The sequence below is a fragment of the Papaver somniferum genome, chromosome 1 (genome assembly GCF_003573695.1).
Source record: "Papaver somniferum cultivar HN1 chromosome 1, ASM357369v1, whole genome shotgun sequence".
Classification (NCBI taxonomy): domain Eukaryota; kingdom Viridiplantae; phylum Streptophyta; class Magnoliopsida; order Ranunculales; family Papaveraceae; genus Papaver; species Papaver somniferum.
Window position 1 is genome coordinate 216,147,037 of NC_039358.1, and position 5,322 is coordinate 216,152,358.

Sequence of the window (5,322 nt, forward strand, 5' to 3'; positions counted from 1 at the left end):
CATCACTCACATGTGTGAATGACTTGTTAAGAGTACTAAATTGGTACAGTAAAACCTCAGTATAAAAATATATTAGGGACCACAAAAAATATTCTTATAGGGAGGCTATTTTTATATGGAAGTCTAACTTGAATAAACCAAAAGAAAATTTTCATATGTATATTTGGGCATATTTATGCATATGCATAGGAAACACGAAAATGTATCTACGTATATACAAGAACTATTTAAATGAGGATTTTTTTTTATATTTATGTATATACAAAATTTGTAATAAAAAATTCACATATGAAAGGGTAATCGCATCATCGGTTTGATAAGAGCCGCATTTGACCTTCACTTTCATCTAATTCACGAAGCGGTGCAGGCAAAATAGAGAAAACGCGGAACGGTAATCGCGTCATTTCAAGCACCAAGAAAAAAGGGTCGTACCAAACAATGACCTCTTTTCTTTATATTAGTATAAGATGTATATACAAAATTTGTAATTAAAAAATTCACGTACATCACAATTATCACATTGAAAATTGGCAAATGAAATCAAATGAGTATGAAGATATTGGTATTAAGTTGTGCACAAAAAAATAATAATAAAAATATCCATTTTGAAGCAAAACGAACTTGTAATATGGTTACAAGAATCTCTCATCTTAAACTTTGATGTATGACAAGTGCTATATATTTATATTATGATGTCAATTATTCTTATATGGAGGTAGGTTCCTTAAAAAGGGACCAGAAAAAATTATAACTTATTCCAATATCGAGTTTATTCTTAAATATAACTGGCCCAAGTCGGGACCATAAACTTTTATTCTTATATGGAGTTTATTGCTATATGGAGTATTCCTCCGAAGAGATTTTACTGTAGTGTCAATTGGAATTAAGTGAAAAACATTTTAATTGCTAAGAGAAAGGATCCCCTCACACTCTTAATTTCACACTATCTCGCACGTTGAAAGGCATTTTTATTTTCCTAGACAAGATAAGCATGCTTAAAAAAATTATATATATATATATATATATATATATATTTATTTATTTTTGCCATTTTTGATGGTCATAAACATGCCTAAAGATAAAGATACTGTACTAGCTACTTTTGGTATGACCTGCCATTTTTGCCAACTTTAGAAATCACTAATTATGATAGATGTCGTAACTTCGCATTCTATTACTTCATTTTCTTATACACTCAAATGAAGCGATGCTCGTATTAGTACTTTCAAAATGGAACATCATGTCACAACCAATGTGCCTTATGGTTATATCAAAGTATTTATGAATCGATCACAATCATTTCATTGTTGGGGTTATAAGGATTCAGTAATTCAAGTTCTAGTGATCTACAATTCACTAGATTGACACATTAATTTTTCTAAGAATATGCTTCCTTCCACATTCATTAGATATAATTTATATATGCAATCAAATCAATTCTCACTGTAAGGGTAGACATATGATTTAGTTCAATTAAATAGTCAATTGGCCATGCAAAGTTCTTGTTGCCATTAAAGTTGATGTGAAAATTGGTTGCCACTATGATACACATTACATTGTATATATCAACACCTATGACCAGGTGCATTTACAACTATTTCATTTATGATGGGAGCTAGAATTACATCTTAGCTTCATCCCATATTCAGCTGATACCGATACTTTGGTGTCACTATTACTGAGGAAAAAAAATTACATTTTCGTCTCATGATATATATGTCCTTTTTCACATGCTTTATATGAGTACGTCTAACCCTTATCACTTCGGGATTCTTTCCATTTTCAATTTTGCTACATTTAGCTTAATTTGAGAAAATTTTTTATCTCAATAGGCCAAGAGAATCTCACTACACATGTAAACCACTTACTTTAGGTTGAATATATTATTAAAAATAATTAATTCTCTTATTTTCATACTTCAACATATACCGGTTCGTTAGTATTATGGATGAAGTAGAGAAATGAAATTTTTTTGACTCATATCATCTTTTGCGAGTTCTTGCACAAAAATTGGAATACATGTGATTTTATTTGAACGTATGTTTTGAAACAACTGACATATTAATAGTCGGGCAAGTGGATACATTTCAAGGAACATTCAAATTTTGGGAAAAAAATATCAAGTACACAATAATGATGCCTAAGTCCTTTTAAACCCCATATGAGTGCGTTGAAATAGAGTTGGTATAACCAATTGAACAAAAGACATCATTTAATTATAGCCAACATCGTTTTCAAGAGAACTAAATAACATTCACCAAAATTCTTAAAGAGCGAGGTCAACAATCATAATTTAAATTGACTATCTATATAATGTGGACTTATATTAAGACCAAATAAACAAAAATAGGCACGTTCTAAAAAGATAAATAGGCCTAGCAATTACTTAAAGTAAAAACCCACATTATAATTACATACCTCGAATTTTGATCGCGCACGGACAACACTGGAACAGACATGGTTGTCACATTCCAAAGTAATTAAATGATAACTTACTGGTGAGTGGATCTTACCCGGGATATACATGTGTGTCCGCCACCTTTCTCCTTCAAAGTTCAAGCATAAATCGTGCTAATGCAGTTACACGGACAAACCAGAACGAGACAGGACAAAATCAGAACGGGACAGGACAATTTACCCGGGACAGATGGCTGCTGGAACAAGAAAGATCTGGCCGGAACGGGTTAGACGGGGACAGGTTGGACCAGACTGGGTTGACATAAGGTTTCTTTCACGGATTCCTTCTTTTCTTCTGGGAAAGTGGATCTCGGATAGAGCTGGCAAACAAGCCAAAACCCGCGGGTTTTCCCGGCCCGTAAAAAACCCGCACCCGGCTCTGCTGGTGCCTAAACAAGCCGGGTTAGGGTTGGAGAAAAGCCGGCTTGTAGGGAAACGGGTTAACCCGGACCGGTTTGTAAAACCCGCGGGTTCAACCCGTTACCCACAATTCTATTTCCCCACATTATTACGCCGCGTTTCACCTCAGGATAACTGTCCCCTGAGTTTCTTTCTTCTTCACCTTTTCTTTCTCCTTCTTCGTTTCTTTTTCCTTCTTCGTCCGCACCGCAGAGAGATTCACAGAAAGTGAGAGAAATTGAAGCTAAAAATTATCTATAATTGAAGTGGAAGAAGATGATAAGTTCGATAGATTTTTTCATATGGATCGAAGTAGGGTTTGATTGGTGAACTGAGATCTAAAATTGATGAGGATTTAAGTATTCAGAAGAAAAAATTCAACTATCAAGATTCTTTTATTGAATCGAAGATGGGTGTTGATCTAAAATTTTTTGGGTTTTGATTTTCTAATGTTTATGTGAATACAGAAACGAGTAATCATGAAACTGACGGTGGTGATAATAAACTCAGGAGAGATCGAGAAGAAGTTGTTGCCGTTGAGAAAATCAAATTGATGAAGAGATGATCTGTTGCTGCTGAAATTGATGATTTAGGGTTCTGTTTGAGATCGATTTAAAGAATAGTGAATATGAGAATGCAGTTGATGGAGGTTTTGTTAGTGCAGAAATTAGAGAAATTAGGATTCTTGGATAATGAACTGGTAGTCTGTGAATTGGAAGAAGAAACTGAAGCTCGATTTTAGAGATAAAGGAATTTATTGGAGGAGATGATTAATGCATCTGTGAGGAATCAAAATAAGATGGGTTTGGAGAGCTTCAGATCAACAATTAAGGAGATTGATGGATTGTTAGGACAGGGTTTGATGGAGTTGATTAGTTGTACAACAATGGATTTGTGTTAGTAGCAGATGGAGTTGTTGTGGCGGTGAGAGATAGAGAAGAATTGAAAGAATCAATTGATAACGGTTGTTACAGGGAAGCTGAAGGTGTTGGTGGTACTGATGGAGTTGATGCTATTGGTTTTGGTGATGCAGAGTTGTAAGCAGAAGGGTTTGGACGAGAAGATCATGACTTTGAATGAAATTGGTAGTTGTTGGTATTGGTGTTTACTGCGAGGGTTAGGACTTAGGAGATGCTGAGTAATTGTAGATGCAGAATAGTTTGTGTTAGCTGAAACAAGGTGGGATGTGAGTCTGTGACAGTGTTGCAGAACAAGTCAGGGAAGGCTAAATTCAAGTTGTGACTTTGGCTTGAGAAGAAAATGGTAGTGATGTTCTTCTTTTCTTTCTTCTTTTTCTTCGTCTGCAGTTGTTGTTGCTATTGTTGCAGAGATTGTAGGAGTGTATAATGACTTGAATGTGCGATTTCAATGAATGAATTATATGAATGTTAGGGAAGGAAAATAAACCAAAAAACAGTATTAACGAAATTTGTTTACATAGTATATATTTGTTTCTCGTCGCTGATATTTAGGGGTTTCAATTTCATCTGTTTCCAAGTTAAATTCTATCGCTTTCTTCATATTTCTTGTTTCAGTTGCAATTTATATAGCTAGATTTTCATACATTCGTAAGGGAATTGTTAATTGATTCATAAATCAGAGGCTCTCAAATCGGTTTCTGGTGAGTTGACTCACCATAAACGGGTTAACCCGTGAACCCGCAGGTTTAACCCGTTACGGGTGCGGGTTGATGAAATGACCACCCGTGAAGAATATCAATCCGCGGGTTTTGACCCGTGTTAACCCGAACCCGTGTAACCCGTAACAAGCCAGCCCCGGCTTGTCCGTTTGCCAGCTCTAATCTCGGAAAAAGCTTTTCCTTCACAGATTAGTGCGGACGGATTAGTATCTATACGGTGCTAAAGAGTATAATCCAATCAATTGATTTAATATTGGATTTTTATAATCAATTATAAAATCCAACACAGACATCACATCTATTATAAAATTCAATCACTCTATTGATTATGGATTGGCACAGCTATAGCTTTTGTACAGGACAAATTAGATCAGATTAATTTTCACCATTAATTTAATAACTACTATGTATATACAGAGTTACGATCATGTTTGATATTGCCGAAATCAAAGAATATGGGAAAAAAATAGGAGAAAGTAGATTCAATTTAGCTTAGCTTGACTGTAATTTCATAACTCCGTCTATCTAAATTATCTATGTCGGAAAAAAAAAAATTAATCGCTATGTGTTATAGCATCGGGCATGATAACGTTTTGCAGTATAATCATAGGGAAAAACAAAGAGGCAGGGAAGAAAAGGATTTCTATTGATAAGGGTTTTTAGGTTACATGGACATAATACATGTATATACATGGAGATGGGAAAATCAAAAGACATCTATTTTGGGCTGCACACCTATGGATGTAAGCCCTACAACAAATGTTATATATTTGTGGCGCAAAATATAAAATATACGGTTAAGATTAATAAATCTAGATTGAATTCAG